This window comes from Prunus avium, chromosome 8, assembly GCF_965620075.1.
Source record: "Prunus avium chromosome 8, drPruAviu1.hap1.1, whole genome shotgun sequence".
Classification (NCBI taxonomy): domain Eukaryota; kingdom Viridiplantae; phylum Streptophyta; class Magnoliopsida; order Rosales; family Rosaceae; genus Prunus; species Prunus avium.
In genome coordinates, this window is record NC_142291.1 from 852,090 (window position 1) to 870,351 (window position 18,262).

At 37.2% G+C, this 18,262-nt stretch overlaps 1 pseudogene; it reads left to right on the forward strand.

The window, feature by feature from the left end:
- Positions 1-14,155: 14,155 nt before the first annotated feature.
- Positions 14,156-15,902, forward strand: LOC110760906 (LOB domain-containing protein 22 pseudogene; annotated as a pseudogene).
- Positions 15,903-18,262: the final 2,360 nt, after the last annotated feature.

The following is an 18,262-nucleotide window of genomic DNA, read 5'->3' on the forward strand; positions in this document are numbered from 1 at the left end:
AAGTTCCTTGATCCTCATCATACAACTACATCAGGACTTGAAAGATCCTTGATAATGATAATGATATGAGAGCTGGCAGTCTCTCCGGTACTGTATTTGTAAATAAGAGATCGGATCTGAAGATCCTTGATCCTTGACATGTAAATAAGGACTTGGAGTTCCTTGATAATGTAACAGTACCGTATTGGTTAATAGTGCCGTACACATGAATAGTAATTGTACTGGCAAATGTACTATACGCATGAATAGATACGTATTCATGACCTGATGAATAGTACCATATACATGAATAGTGACGTATGCATAAATATTAACCATTTTGGGTAAACCGTCACTATATACCAAAGGGAACCTGCAATTCCTTAAACTCATGGATGAGTAATTAAATGAGATGCCAGGAGATCCTCATGGACAATTATGTAAAAGACTAAAGTCCTGAAATATGTATAGGAATTTATAAAAATGTCTATACCATGAGAATATGTGATTTTGGCCTGAAGTTCAAATCTGGCAATATTGAGAGCCTGAAGTTCCAACAATTAAATGGACAACCCTTGAGGTATTATTGCAAATTATGGAACACCACGTGTTTCTTTGGCATAAGAAAATGATGAATTTGGTAAAGTTCGATTCTGTTACAATCGACACCTCAAGAAAGAAATATATTTTGTGAATTCCGGTTGTTAAGAATACACCGTGAAATGGATAATATCAGGATAAACCTCAAAGGATGAATTGAGGCTCCCCACATATTTTGTTATATTATATGATCTCGGCCGGAAACCCATGGATCCAAATATATGAGAGATCCCGAACTTGAAGTTTTGGGTATATAGTAGTTAATGCTCCTCACTACTATATTGCAATATTATCATGGCTTTTACTCAATTCATATTTCATGCCCATTTGAAAAGGGCAAATAAATTTTGAAGTCGTGTTTAGCCTTGGGCAGAAGCTCCGGACTCACATGCATTGAAATATGTAAGTTGAGAGATTTGTTGTGGTTATTTGAACCTATAAGGCACAAGGTTCCAAACCGTCATTTTGAAAAGACGCAAAAACCACAAGGTGCAAGTTTAAGAATTTGCCCAATTATTATAACAGAAAAGGAGCATACAACAGATAGATTTTCTTCACCTGCAAGAACGGAGCAGGCTCTGTTAAAATCTATAAAATTCCATTATGTTCTGGAAGCCTCTGCAGGAAGAGGACGACGCCTCTTAAGCTTAGCCATGAGCCACTCGTGTTCTTCCAGAATCTTTTCATTGGAAATCTGCAGCATGTTAAGCCTTGTCTGCGTATCAGTGGAGTATGAACTCACTAGTTTCAACAAGGCATTATTCTCCTCTTTAAGTTTCTCAACCTCCTGTTGAGACTCCTGAAGTTTTCTCTGAAGAGACGAATTTTCAGTGTTCAACTCCTGAATCTCATTTGCTCTAGCACGCAAACGATTAGCCATGTTAGAAACAGAAGCAGCACTCTGAATGCTAAAAGCCAATGAGTCATCAATGGCCTCTTCTTCAGACCTCCAGGTTAACAACATGTCATCCATAGGAATAAGAAAATTCCTAGCTACTGTGACAGCAGTAGCATCATTCATCATCACAGAATCATCAACTGTGAGATGACGATTTTGGGATGCAAAGGATGGCTGCCATATTTTGATGTCACGAGCTGTTTTGGGGTCAACATTTAAATCAAGATGATTTGGGCGGGAAGAAGAGGAAGCCATTTTTAGAAGGTTTTTGAGGAAAGTTTTAGAAAAACTGGACTTTCAGAGAATGGAAATGAATTGAGTTGAAACACAGTTGCTCCAATCAAATCTTGCAGATGCAATATCTATAGGTGGAAATGTGGCACCGTATCCAGGATCCCAATATTTCCCCGGATCCCCATATTCTTTTTCTTTTCCCAGGTTCCAAAACTTCACATGGTCTCCAGTAATATCTGTCGGCACTTTCGGCGTTTTCAGGATTATTTTCATCAAAGCCGATCTTGCTTTGCGGATTTCACGGAGTTACTTTTTCAAAAGCTCCCCGAGAATCTCGCAAATCTCTACGGTTAATTTGAAATTCACCGAATTTACTTATTCCCCTTATTTGTGTATAAATATGTTACTAATGAAATTTTCTTTGCAGAACACACTTAGTTTCCCCCAATTTTCTTCATATCCAATGATGCAATATCTACTTATTTTTCATATTAGTGAGCCCTCGATGTGCTTTAGAAGCGAGACTATCTCTGATCATCCATTCTGGAAGCGAGATTATCCCTGATCACGTTTCCGCTACATCAGGGAACTGCTAGAATGAACACATGCTCTGATCTCCTGAAGTTCTCCTTGACTAGGAGAGATGAGAGTTTGTAGTTTGCTCCCACCAGCTTCCTTCCTTGATTGCTTACCTTACCTTGCAATCAATATCACAATTTTTTTGTATTTTTTCTTTCTTTTTATAACTCTCTGTTCATAAGGGATTTTGTTTCTTCAGATCCACCATCAGAAGAACAAATCCATGTAGTGATCCTAACACTGAGGGTTATATTTTTGACATAAACAGAAGGATTGTGATTTTTGCTCTTGCAGGATATAACTAGATCATCAAGCATCACATTATATTTGCAGAACCGATACGAGCTTGAATGATACTTGAGAAAAGTTTCTCCCACCTAATGATGTAAGAAATACTTGTGCTAAGGGCATGGCTCAATTCTCATCTTTAGCTTCTTATGAGAGCAACCAGGAGAGGTACTCAAACTCCAGGCCCAATTGGTACGAGCATTTCTATAGTGGGGTACTTCCTCTTACAGCCACCCCTTGGCCTTTACCGGAATTTCTGATCACCCTCTTCAAAATCCTCCTGCAATTCAAAGCAATAATGTCCCACATATGAACTCATAATGTGGCATTGCATGGAGAGATGCTTATCCAAAATCCAACATATGAGGGTATTGAATGATCTAAGAATAATACTCACATATGCATACACATGACGCGCGGCTATACCCAGTTTTAGCAATTTATTTAAAGAAATAGTATAGCCACTCGGCTATACCTGGTTTTTAATTTTTTAAAGATAGAGTATATCTTTCCAATTTTTTTAAAGAAATAGTACGGCTATACTCTGCTTATTACGTATAACCTCTTCACAGCTATACTCTGCTTATTACGTATTACCTCTTCAATAGTGACTTCTTGCCTCTCCTACAGAAAAGCCAATACCAAGTCTAAAGATCCTCAGAAACAAATAATTTCAAAAGTCTCACCTTTTTCTTAATCTTCTCGCCTGGAAGACGCTTGACTTCTTCTTGCTTAGGTGCTGAAGTGCCATCACCAACCCCGAGAGAGAGAGAGAGAGAGAGAGAGAGAGAGAGAGAGAGAGATAGTGGGGGTAATGAAATACAAACATATACTGCTACATACATCTATACACATATTTACAGTATTACCTCAAGAAGAAGCAGCTCCATCTCCACCAGAAGATATACCATTAGACTGGAACTGGTTGGCTACTTTATCAGCTTCTTTCGCATTAGCCTCTGCCCAAAATAAAAGAAATAGTATAAAAGAAAGACTATTAAGAGAAAAAATGGCACATATACTCCAAAAGAAACATATTATACAAAGATCAAGGCAGTTGCTATGGCTGAAATCAAAACTTGCAAGGAATCGTAGGGGTCCAGCTGATGCAATTGCATCAGCAACCAACAGATGCTTCCTCATTTATGAAGTCAGCATGACTAATTTATTGTTAACAATTTCAAAAAATAATTTCAACCAAATAGAAACCCACAAAAGTAAGATGGAATATAAAGGTGTATATTTCTGAGCTGTTTTTGTTGTGTCCTTTCGAGTATGAACGAATACCATTGCCTGATAACCTTCAATAGCCATATGCTTGACAATACCAAGAAAGTCCAAACTATGGCCACACAAATATGAAGAAACGATAAAACTGGCTATATATAACTGAGAGAGAGAGAGAGAGAGAGAGAGAGAGAGAGAGAGAGAGATACCTCTGTAATGCTCAACCAGTCCAAAACAAAACTCACAAAAACCACAACCAAACGGAACCCTACGGCTAAACATTGACATTTGATACCTCTGTAATGTGTCTATGAAATTGATCAAAATGAAAACTTGAGCAGACAACTTCTTCCGTAACAATTCCTACTAGTCTGAACAAAGGTTTAAGAAAAAATTTGTGTACTTGTCAAGTGAAAAGATCAGTCAAAATAAAATGAGTTAATTTTGACTGCAGAGCTCATACCAATGGCAAGCTGATGTGCAAAAGACTCCATATTCAAGAATTCTTCTTTTTAACCAGAATAGAAGTTGATTAACATATTAAGACTTCTTTTTCGGACCAATACAAGTAACCCATATGATAAAAGTGACCTGAGTTTCTTCAAGTTCATTCTTAGAAAGCTGCATGTCTCCAGTAAGTTCTCTCACAGTCATATTCAATGGAGATACGCGATGGCTAAAAGTTTATGTAACTTCTGCAGCTAATGCCTGAAAAATACATGATAATAAGTAACAAGCCACTATTTTCAATGCCTACTTCTCCCCCCCTCCAACTCAGAAAATAAAAAAAAGGAAAAGAGTTATATAGGGTGGATACCTTCATTGGCGCAACATAAAGTATCTAAAATTCATCTTTATGCAAGTAACCGTCTTTGAAGTGCTGTCCAATCTGCCACAGAAAATGCCGACTCACTATCTAAATCTCATAATGGATGATATACTAGCATACTGTATATTTTCAAAAACTAAATAGGTTGAATTCAACATGAAAAGTACTATGAGTACATCACCATCACATAAAAGGACTCGAATAACTAAGGCAGCCAAAAGCTTAGTTTTCTTGCTTTATTTTGCAAGCTGATATCTTTAACACACTAACCCTCCCAGAAAAATATATACAATACCAGCTCATATGACATTACAGCCATTCCCATGCCATTTTAACTATGCAATTAACCCAGATTAACTCTTACACAATACAAAAACAAATGTGTGAATTTGAGATCAAGCCAAAGTAGTAAGAGAAAATGTATGATTACCAAACTGATAAAGACCCAGGAGTAGCCAATCATTTGCATACCTCATGTAGAATAGAAATCATAGCTATGTTTGTTTTGCCAGCTCCTATTGGAGCACAAACCTGCAAGTAAATGAAAATCACATTCAAGCAGATATCATATCAGCACTTTCACTGCAATGGTTTGGTATTCACATAATCAACAGAATCAATAGCTTACTAGTATATTTTCATTAGTGTAATAAACAGTACGGTTCAGAGACTTATATCCACGAAAAGCAGCCTGAGCGAATTCATCAAACTTCGTTATCTCAATCTGACAGCATAAGACGGTAAACAGAAATAGAGTTCAGTAGGTGATAAAAGAAATAGCAAGCAAGGACAATCCTATTTGTTTAAATAGAGTCCAGAAAACGTGCAAATTATTATGGCTAGTTTGTCAGAGAACTCCAACTGCATCACAAACTCCATACTGGAAATATATATTCACACAATTATCTTAGAGCTACAAAGAATTTCATGCTCAATATAATTTCTTAAAGAAAGTACTTTCCAGAGGCTTATACATGTCACATACATTCTATCCAATCCCTTTCCCCTGTTCGAAATCAATATCAAATTTTCATAAGACCTAGTTTGGTTTGGCCTGTGCATGTTCAGATGCAAGCAGAACAATAGTCTGTGGCCTGTGCATTTGCTGACAACACAAATCAAAATACCACGCACCAAATATTCCACACAAATTTAATTTAAATCTATTTCTTTTTTCTACTTACAGTAATTGAAAGTTCTATTGAAAAGGACGAGTTTTCAAAGTCATTCTTAATTATCAAAACAATCCAAAGCCAAGCCACAAAAGAAAAGGCCAAGTCGACCACTACTCCTTTTGGTCTCTCATTCTACCTTGTTTTAGGCTCCTCCCTACATTGGCAAGAATCCCATGCTAAACTTTTTCGAGTTCAACGAGGGTACATGGGAGCAATAGCACAAAGATACTTTCTCGATTTCCCCCACACTTAATTTACCATACATTAATCCCCCCTTCTACATAAATGCTTTAGAAAGCATGCACAAGTCAACACACTCAAACACAGCATACAGCCATACACAAACACTTAGCTACTCTTGGCTCACAGCCAAGCCTTAACATAAATACGTAAGAGACTCAGAGAAGAGAATAGAATGACTAGCGCAGGATTTGCTGGGATGATGATTCAGTGTGTGTTTGAAGGAAGCCTGTCAATGGGGGACTCCGAAATTGAGCAAAGGCCTTACCATAAGAACTGCAGTTTCGCTCTGCACATATTCCTCCGGTAATTAAACATTATTGTCACCTTTCTTCAATACAACTGAAAATACCATTTAAAATAGCAGCCCATAAGTGAAACACAGCGTTTCACTAACCTATCTTCACCTTGTTTTGGACGAACCCTATCCTCACTTATCTGTCATCTCTCCGCCTCCATCACCTCCCGTCTCTCTCTACCTCCACTGGTTGGGTCGAGAAGAGTAGAGAAGCAGCCACCCGACCCGCCCAGGCCGCCTAGGCAGGCGCCCAAGCGCCGCCTAACTCCCTGGCGCCTACCCTAACGTTTAGGGTGAACTCGCGGCGGTGTTCTCCCGCCTAGCGCCTAGGAGCCGCCTAGGCGGCCGCCTAGGTCGATTTTGAACCAATTCTGAAGTGCCACCAACCCCGAGAGAGAGAGAGAGAGAGAAAGAGATAGTGGGGGTAATGAAATACAAACATACACTGCTACATACATCTATACACATATTTACAGTATTACCTGAAGAAGCAGCTCCATCTCCACCAGAAGATATACCAGTAGACTGCAACTGGTTGGCTAATTTATCAGCTTCCTTCGCATTAGCCTATGCATAGACATGACGCCCAGTCTTCTCATGCTTATCTCTCACATGCTTGTTTGCGAATCTCATGCCACAACCCGAAAAGCTACAGACAAAAGGTTTATGTTCAAGGTATACTGCCTTGACATGTTGATGGAGATTTGATTTCTGCCAACGTATAAGCAAAATGTTATGTGCTTGGGACATGGCTCGTGTGATTGGGCGATTAGGAATAGGGAGTTGGTATGTAGTCTTCTTCTTACGGCCTTTTATGGTTGCAGTTGGGATAAGAATTAGATGAAAAGGGTTGCTTCGAGGGAACCCAAAACCTCCAAGTTAGATAAGCTAACAGTAGGAATATTATCTGCTGTCCATTAATGAAAAGCCATTGGAATTTATACATAGACCAGAATAACTGAAAGCATAAAAATAGGAAACACTTTCTCACGACATCTCTCCAACTATGAGAGTGACTAACTAGACTCCTACAATTACTCAACTAAAGTTTAAAAGACATGCAACTCTATAAGTATTCAACAACTAAAGACAGCACGTAGCCACTACTTCAAGCAATTCCACTAAGCACGTGACACAAAATGAGAAAACGAAACAATAAAAAAAACTAACAATGGCAATACTCCGGTTTCTCGGGTATCTCCGATTTCTCCAATTGTTATCGTTTTTAAAAAAAAAATTTCAAAGCAATAGTATAGCCGCACGGCTATCCTAGTTTTTTTTATTTTTTTTTATAAAGAAATAGTATAGCCGTGCGGCCATACCCGGTTTTCCCTAATTTTGTCAAAATGAAATATTATAGCCGTGCGGCTGTACTCTGTTTTTTCTTTTTTCTTTTGGGGTTATTCGTAGCAATGGTCCCTCAACTATACCAGTAGTTACACTTTGGTCCACCAATTCAATTATTAGTTGTAGGGGTCACTCAACTAGGTGCTATGTTGCACTAGGAGTCCTTCCGTCAAGTTTGTGACTTTTTTCGTTAAAAATGAGGGTAAATTCGGAAATTCATCCCCAACCCTCCCTTTCCTCAACAATCCTCCCCTTCCTCCCAGTGGTCCTCCTAGATGCTTCCTTGGTCCTCCAGTTGATCCTCCACTTGGAAGGAGCTTGAATGGTGGCTATAGGTCTCCACCTCGTGGCTGGGCTAGAGTTGGCCCTAGAGATTTTGGCGCTGGGATGCCACCTCCAAGGCATGAAGGCAGGTTTCCTGACCATCAAATGCGAAGAGATCGATTGGATTACTCAGACAACCATAGAGGAAGAACCAAGTTCGATCGGTTGGATTCTTCACCACCAAAAGATTATAACCGGCCTATGTACATGGATCGAGGATGAGATGATCGTCGCGGCATGGGGCAAGGCTGAATTGGCTCAACCCACGCCTTCGTCCTCCACTCACACTTGAAGAAGATGGGCCATGGATCGAACTTTCGCAGCTTTGATTTTCTCTTCTTTTCTCTCTAACCAAACGGACGAGAAGTGGTGAAACGCTACCTTGGCTTGCGAGCGTTTGTTTTGGTGCGAAGCGAGAGTCGTCGAGAGAGTGAGAATTGGGTCTGGAAGTGCCGAAGGCTTTTACTGCACAGATCGAGTTGGGTTTATTTCTGTGTTCTTAATCTTTTAGGTGAAAGTTCTGTTTTTGCATTTTGGTTATGGGAATGAAGGGTGATTTTCAATTTGGGCATGATTCAAATTCGTTGAATCTTCTCTCTGAGGTTTTTGTTATCGTCAAAAATTGGAAGAAAGATGATGTTAAGAAGTCCATGGCCATGGCTATGAGAAATTGCTGCTGCAACCCACTTCGTGGATATGGATTTGATGGGTGTTTGATTCCTTAGAAGGCCATGGTCAAGCAAAACAAAAGGGTTTTTTCATCATCATCATCATCTTCTTCTTCCTTGGATACGTTGGCTGAAGTTGCAACCCAACAATTGATGGAGTTGGGGGATGGGAATGGACTCACAATCGAGTGGGTTTTTAATGGAAAAGCTGTTCTTGCAGAGTTCTTTAGTTTCTGTGCTAAAAAGAAAAGGTGATATGCAGGTGATATGCTAAAAAGAAAAACTGTTCCGAATTTACCCTCATTTTTGACAGAAAATTTAACAGAGTTTGACGGAGGGACTACTGGTGCAACGTAGCACCTAGTTGAGTGACCCCTGCAACTAATAATTGAATTGGTGGACCAAAGTGTAACTACGGGTATAGTTGAGGGACCATTGCTGCGAATAACCCTTTCTTTTTTAAGAAGTATAGCCAAGCGGCGTTACTCGACTCTTTTTTTATATTATTTTTTCTTAATAAATCGTATAGCCGAGCGGCGATACTCGTTTTTTCTTAATTTTTCTAAAAAGAAATAGTATAGCCACCTGGCTATACGGGGTTTTTAAAACTTTTTTTTAAAAGAAATAGTATAGCCGCTCGGCCTTACTCGGTTTTTTTTTTTCCCCCTTAATAAATAGTATAGTCGTGCTACTACACTATTTATTAAAAAAAAAAAAAAAAAAAGGACAAAAATGTGCACCAACTGCTTGGCTAACTACAATTCGTCAAATGGATATCATCGATATTCAAGGACCACAAATTGATTCTGAGCCAAACTCCATTGACTAAAAATGTAATTAACGCATAATTATTTATCCAACAACTGCTATTCATTTGAAAAATAAAAATTGCTAAATTATAAATTTAACTTTTGAGGTGAGACCCAATGAATGAAGGAATTACTAACGTGAAGGTACCTAGCTATTTATGATGTTATTTTTCTCTATAAATGAAGTGTAATTATTTTGAGTGCTTGAACATTGTATATTTCGATAGTGATGTATAGACACCAAAATTGCTAAATTATAAATTTAACTTTTGAGGTGAGACAAAATGACTTAATCAAAGGGACGCAAATGATCAACTAAATCAAAGGACGCCTGCAATTGATCAACAATAATTCTGTCATTTCCTTACAATGAGAAAACAAATATATGTCAAACCGCATAAATTACATCCACCAATTAATAATTTGAGGCTCACCAGAAAAATATTTTGGACTGAACTTTGGTGGTCTTCACTGATCATCGCCATGAAATCAAGAAAGAGACACATTCAATTTGCGCTCCATTACAGCTCATGTAATTAGCTACAATCATGCATAGAACATAGATGGCCGAAGGGTCTCTCTATAAATTGTGGCATTAGCTTCCGCTTCCTCCACCAACAAACTCCGGCAATCAAACAGAGTTCAATAAAAAAAAGTTGAAACAAGGAAAGAGAAGGTATGGATGCTAGTGTGTTGAGGGCTGTGGTTTTGATGAGCATGCTTGTGCTTGCAATAGCTCAAGCTGAAATGAATCCTTCCATACCAATACGGTTCCAAATGGCAACACTACTCTTGGTCAACATGATGATGTCTCTAATCCTTCTGATGGAAATCAAGTGGTTCCAAATGGCCATATTATTTCTTGCGGTTTAAAATGTGCGACAAAGTGCCTGATGAACCCAATATGCCTTGGCATGTGCATGATCAGATGCAAACATAGGCCTTCAGATGTTGTGTATAATTGTACACATAATTGTGCCAACTCCATTGCCACCACAAGCACATCCAATTCTGGTAATGATACGCATAATATATATATATATATATATATATATATATTACCATATGGAATCATTGATCTTACATTCCTCTACTTAATTACTCATTCTCTATAACTTTATCATGTTTGTTTGAAATTATATTTTTAATTATTGATATTCTTTGTATTTTTGTTTTATTTGCTTGATTGTAGATAAGCGCTATGTGGAAGGTTTCGTGGATTCATGCTATGAGAGTTGCTCCAAGAATAACCAGATAAATTAATTGATCGGCTATTGTTCCCTAGTTCAACGCAGATGTCTTGCTGCAGAAAACAAATGACGAATTATGTCTTTCATATGTAAACTTATTATTAAGAACAAGAATAAGATTTACAAAATTACTACGCTTGTAGTTTCTTCGGGCCCGTTTGATAATCATTTCAATTTTAGTTTTTAGTTTTCATTTTTTGTGTTATAGTGTAGAGGAAAAAGAGGGAGAATGAAAGTGAGAATGAAAGTGAAGATAAAAATTTGTACTTTCCTATACAATGATATTCGGCCTACAACGCAACGTTCAAAAATTTAATAGCAGTAAAAAAATTAAGGTTGGTAAGAAAAGGGTGAGACTAGCAATCTTTAAACTAAAATGCAAATGATATACTGTTAATTGTCATTCAAATGTAAATTGTAACGATAATGTTCCATCACATACACCGCAAAATTGCTAAATATCATTTTTCACCAAACAAAAGATTGAATCAAAGGAACACTAAATCTGCAAAAAGACAAAAAAAAAGGAACTGATGAAATTATATAACAAAATTCTATTATTATTTAATCAACTGATCAACATATATCACTTCAATTTATGCTTGATTGTTGCTCACGTCAGCTACAATCGTGTGTAGGAGTTATTAGGATTTCCATTGATGGCAAAAGGGTCTTCTTATAAATTCCTCCACCAACAAACGTCGACATTCAATTTTTTTTAATGAACAGTATATTCGTGCGGCTATACTTTGGAATTTATATATATTCCACCCAAAATTTAAATCTATTTCTTTTTTCTGCTTACTGTAATTGAAAGTTCTATTGACAAGGATGAGTTTCAAAGTCATTCTTAATTATCAAAACAATCCAAAACTATATATTCAAGGGCATGACCCAATTCTCATCTTCAGCTTCGTGTGAGAGCAATAATTGGTACGAGCATTTCTATAGTGGGGTACTTCCACTTATGGCCACCCCCCCCTTGGCCTTGATCGGAATTTCTCATCAGCCTCTTCAAAATCCCCTTGCAATTCAAAGCAATAATGTCCCACATATGAACTTATGGCATTGCCTGGAAAGCTGCTTATCCAAAATCCAACATATGAGGGTATTGAATGATCTAAGAATAATACTCACATATGCATACACATGATGCGTGGCTGTACTCGGTTTTTGCAATTTGTTTAAATAAATAGTATAGCCGCTCGGCTATACCGGGGTTTTAATTTTTTAAAGATATAGTATAGCCGCGCGGCTATACTTGGTTTTTCCAAATTTTTTTAAAAGAAATAGTATAGCCGTATACTCCGCTTATTACGTATAACCTCTTCAATAGTAACTTATTGCCTCTCCTACAGAAAAGCCAATACCAAGTTTAAATCATTGTAATCTAAAGATCCTCAAAAACAAATAATTTCAAAAGTCTCACCTTTTTCTTAATCTTCTCGCCTGGAAGACGCTTGACTTCTTCTTGCTTAGGTGCTGAAGTGCCACCACCAACCCCGAGAGAGAGAGAGAGAGAGAGAGAGAGAGAGAGAGAGAGAGAGAGTGGGGTTAATGAAATACAAACATACACTTCTTCTTGCTTAGGTGCTGAAGTGCCACCACCAACCCCTGAAGAAGAAGCAGCTCCATCTCCATCTCCACCAGAAGATATACCAGTAGACTGCAACTGGTTGGCTACTTTATCAGCTTCTTTCGCATTACCCTCTGCCCAAAATAAAAACAGGAATTAAATTATTAACAAAAAAGATGACAAATTTATTAAATATAGCAAGTGAAGAAAACAAAACAGAGCAATCATAAGAAAATAAGAGGTGTTATCCCGCCTACCGCCTAGGAGCCGCCTACCGCCTAGGCGCCGCCTAGGTCGATTTTTCAGAGTTTTTTCATCTTCTTCATCTTCTTCTTCTTCTTCTTCTTCTTCTTTTTTTTGTGGTGGGGGGTGAAGAGATAAGAAAATAAGAGGTGATTAAAACTGAACACAAGAAATTAGGGTTTGGGTGCAAAATAGAACCTTTAACGAGATTCGGGTAAAGGTCTGGGGCGTTTTGGATCGACCAGGGCTTGCATTTATCGAAATCGGGCCCGAATTCACAGTATTCTGCAGGCAAACTGCACACTGCACAATATAGTACGCAATCGCTGAATTGAAGACGTTGTTTGTGGTTTCTCGATGACGATGGCGAGATATTTGTCTTTGTCGGATTTCAAGTGTCGAAGCCGTAGGCCCAATACGCTGCGTTTGATTGCTTGGGCCCATTCACCATATAAGGCTATCTGTTTATGTTTTACCAAAATGTGCATATATATCCCCTAAACTTTTTCTTTCAACAATGGGCGGGAGGGGAGTTTCGAGCTGGAAACATCTTTTAATTTTACAAAGAGAAAGAAACACTAAATTAAGAGTTAGTTGATATATACTTCATAAGAGTCAAACTACGATCAATATGGGTTGTGTTTATACATTTCCAAAGGTTCAAATTTGTACAAAATTGATGTATGTTCAAATAAATATGGCAAAACATAGGTATGGAAAGCACAACCCAAATAAGATTAAAAGGAAGTAATGCTTGATAGGTAAATTCTAATTTAATTTACAGATAGAACCACAACAAATTCAAGGTAACCAACCAAATTTGGTAGTGCTAGAAATTTCCAAGCTAGAAGAAGAATTAAAAGAAAAATAGTTTGGAGTGATTAATTACATACCACAAAGGGCATGCAGGAAAATATACAGACAATAGTAACATATTAAAATCATCATATAGCAGTTTGTCATTTGTTTTCTTTACCAACCCAGCTCTAATTGTGCATATGAAAACAATGGAAAGTAGAGTAAATTAGCTTAATAAGCAAGGTAAAATCCTGTATAACCCTTTAGTAATCCGGTTGGAATTTGGTGAAAGGGCTTATAACTCAAGTGATTTATGAGCATTTACCTCAATGTTTGAGGTCTTAGGTTCGATTTCCCTCTCCCTATAAAAATCCAGTTGAGATTTGAGTTGTAATATTTGATCACTCAACTTTGTCGCACAACTGTTAGATGCATGAACGAAACGGGAGAGATTAATTGCAGCAGAGTCAAATTCAAAAACAAAGAAACTGAAGGGCATTTCCTAATGATGACAAATTGACAATTGGCTTTGAAACCCTGACTCAAGCCATGCATATGCTGCCTTAAACCACAAAAATAAAATAAAAATTAATAATTTGGGTTTTGTACAAAATCCAAATAAATTTTAGATGCCAAAATATATTTCACAAAATCTGATGCTATCCAACTCATTAACCAAAAGCTTGAGCCAACTTTATATCCCTCTTTAACTCTCAATTAAATCCCAATTTCTTTGCTTTTCCTCACCCTCAATTGCTTCTGTTTGGTTCATTTTCAGTGAGAACAAGCAATCATGGAAAATAGGGATCAGGGTGCAGCTCAAAACCATGCTTGTGCTTCCTGCAAGCAGCAGAGGAGAAAATGTGATGAAACCCGTGAAATGGCCCCATACTTTCCAGCCAGCAGGTACAGTGAGTTCCAAAATGCTCATAAGATCTTTGGTGTGAGCAACATCCAAAAGATCCCGGCCACGGCTGCACCTGATCAAAGACAGGCAGCTGCTGAAAGCATTCTCACGGAAGGGAATGCAAGGAAAAATGATCCTGTGCATGGTTGTCTTGGCATTATCAGAGGTCTCAATGCCCAAATTCAGGTACTTGAAAGAGAACTCCATATTATGAAACAGCACCTAGAACTTTGCAAGGAGAAGGAAGAACTTGATGGAAAAAAAAACCAATCAAAAGAAGAAGACTTGCAGCATGATCAATCTGATGGTCTCAATTTCCCATCACAAATATCCTTCCTGATCTGGCATGACTGTGATCTTATTTTTTCTCTGCCTCCATGTATTTTTTTTGTTTAACCAAAACAACATACATATACACATAAATAACGGATATGTGAATATTTATTCTGTGTAATGTAGCCCTCTCATGTCATGGCTGAGATGAGAAAATATGAACAAGGATACAATTACTCAACTTTGGAAGATGCAGAGAAGAGAAGGTCTTTGACATCCGGCTCATAGAACCAGTATTATTTGAATCCAATCTGAAGGGGAATGCAAGTTCTAGTGCACCAGGAGAATCCAGGTTGTGCAGAACTTTATACTTTTGTTTGATAATGTTTATTTGTTGTTTTTTAATTTATATAGAGATGGAAAAGAGAAAGAGGAAGGATATATAGCTAGGTGGGAGGATATATAACATTGTTTATATGGAGCGTGCAATGAGATAGATTTAAAAAAATAAAAAATATAAAAGAAGCGTCATTTGTAATCCCCCAATGCTCCCACGCTAGCGCGGGGAGCGTAAATAGGGGTATATATTACTTAGAGCATCCGCAATGGGCTCCCTAAACCACCTCCTTAGACAAATTTTAGGGAGGAATTGTAAAAATGCAACTCCAACCATGCTCCCTATCCACCTCCTAAAATAGGGAGTCCTCTAGGAGCTCCTAAATCTGAGGAGAGAGAAAGTACTCCTAGTGGCTCCCTATAATTTAATGCTGCCTTATTTAATAAGTATTTCAAACCTTTATTTAATGCTAACTATTTTTTATTTTATTTTTTAATAGAGATGGACCAATCAAAAAAGAGTTATAGCATTTATGACTCTCCAAATTAGGGAGTATGGTTGGAGTTGAAATTTTTTAGAGAGCTCCTAAAATAGCTTTATTATATTTTTAGCTAAATTTTAACTAAGAAATAGAGAGCATCATTGCGGATGCTCTTAATTGTTATTTGTACTCCCTCCCCACTCATGACACACATGTCACGTGCAAATAACTTCGTCTCTTAAAAGTAAAAGCTTAAAAGAAATTCAAACATCTAATTTTGGAATCCATTTTTGTCATTTCATAATGTGCTCCTTCTTAAATCACATTTCTTATAATATAATTGATTCTCACAATAATTGCAGAATGTTGATAATCTTAGTAATCTTTTTTCTAATAAAAGTGATTAATGTTTTGCGCCTTTGGTAATACGTTTGAATTAATCTATTTTTTTCCCATGAAATTGTAGTGCTGCTGCCTCCAAGGCCAAAGAGAAGCAACCTTCAGAGAGTTTGCAAGAGAAAACCACAGAAGATGAGGCCTGACCATCCAGAACAGACATGGAAATGGTTGCACATCAAGAATGAATTTTACTTTGTGATCAAATTTAGTTAATTGAGTTGAAATAAAGATCATTAGACTTTAATTGCGTTTTGAGATTATCAGTTTTTTCAGTACTTTGTTTTTGCTTCCAGTTCTTCCAACAGCAGAAATCAAAGACAAGAGAGGAGCAATGGATGCATCTAGTGTTTTTGAATATACTTGCAATCTTGAGCCCACACACCTTTGGCAAAATCATTCCGCAAATACGATCTTAGGGCCATGCGATATTGAATATACTTGCAATAGCTCCAGACTCACTCTGGAGAAATACTTTTGTGTCAACTCCACCACTGCAACACGACAATGAATCACTAAAACAACAACCAAACAAAAAGGCAAACCTCGGTTGTTTCCTAATTTTTAAAAAGAAATCGTATAGCCGACCGGCTTTACTCGGCTATTTTATTTAATAAATAGTGTAGCCGCGCGGCTATACTCATTTTTCCTTTTTTTAAAGAAATCGTATAGCCGCGCGGCTATACTCGGTTTGAGTTTTTTTTAAAACAGTATAGCCTACCGGCGATACTCATTTTTCCTAATTTTAAAAAAATAAATAGTATAGCCGTTCGGCTTTACTGGGCTTTTTTATTTTGTTAAAGATACTCATTTTTCCTAATTTTAAAAAAATAAATAGTATAGCCGTTCGGCTTTACTCGGCTTTTTTATTTTATTTAAATTAACAATAGTATAGCCGGCCGGCTATATTCGGTTTTTTAATTTGTTTTCAAAAAAAATAGTATAAAAGAAAGACTATTAAGAGAAAACGAATGGCACGTATACTCCAAAAGAAACATATTATACAAAGATCAAGGCAGTTGCTATGGCTGAAATCAAAACTTGCAATGAATCGTAGGGGTCCAGCTGATGCAATTGCATCAGCAACCAACAGACGCTTCCTCATTTATGAAGTCAGCATGACTAATTTATTATTAACAATTTCAAAAAATAATTTCAACCAAATAGAAACCCACAAAAGTAAGATGGAATATAAAGGTGTATATTTCTGAGCTGTTTTTGTTGTGTCCTTTCGAGAATGAACGAATACCATTGCCATATGCTTCACAATATGGTTCACTAGCCATATGCTTCACAATACCAGGAAAATCCAAACTATGGCCACACAGATATGAAGAAATGATAAAACTGGCTATATATAACTTAGAGAGAGAGAGAGAGAGAGAGAGAGAGAGATGTCGATGAAGAGAGAGATACCTCTGTAATGCTCAACCAGTCCAAAACAAAACTCACAAAAACCACAACCAAACGGAACCCTACAGCTAAACATTGACATTTGATACCTCTGTAATGTGTATCAAAATGAAAACTTGAGCAGACAACTTCTTCTGTAACAATTCCTACTAGTCTGAACAAGGGTTTAATAAAAAACTTGTGTACAAAATACATGATATTTACTGTCACATACTGAACAAGCTCTTATCAAAACTTGTCAAGTTAAGTGAAAAGATCAGTCACAATAAAATGAGTTCATTTTGACTGCAGAGCTCATACTAATGGCAACCTGATGTGCAAAAATTCTTTTTAACCAGAATATAGAAGTTGATTAACATATTAAGACTTCTTTTTCGGACCAATACAGGAAAAAAATTGCAGAGAAGCATCAAATGAACAATTCAACATAAGCAGGATCTCAGAAATTACAAGTAACCCATATGAATAGCATCGCTGAGCAAATATCATTCAGACTTCTGAGTTCTAGAGACTTCAAATGAGATTAAAAAACAAAAACAACTGAAAAAACAGAAACCACAGAATTCTATAACCATATAATAGGAAACACAGTGGACCCATAATGTCAAAATCTAAAAGCATTTAATCATTTTCTATGAAAAAATAATCAATCAGTGACTTTTGAGGTGAGACAAAATGACTTAATCAAAGGGACGCAAATGATCAATTAAATCAAAGGACACCTGCAATTGATCAACAATAATTCTGTAATTTCCTTACAATGAGAAAACAAATAAATGTCAAACCGCCTAAATTACATCCACCAATTAATAATTTGAGGCTCACCAGAAAAATATTTTGAACTGAACTTTGGGTGGTCTTCACTGATCATCGCCATGAAATCAAGAAAGAGACGCATTCAATTTGCGCTCTATTACAGCTCATGTAATATTTTTCTGGTGCATAGAACATAGATGGCCAAAGGGTCTCCCTATAAATTGTGGCATTAGCTTCCGCTTCCTCCACCAACAAACTCCGGCAATCAAACAGAGTTCAATAAAAAAAAGTTGAAACGAAGAAAGAGAAGGTATGGACGCTAGTGTGTTGAGGGCTG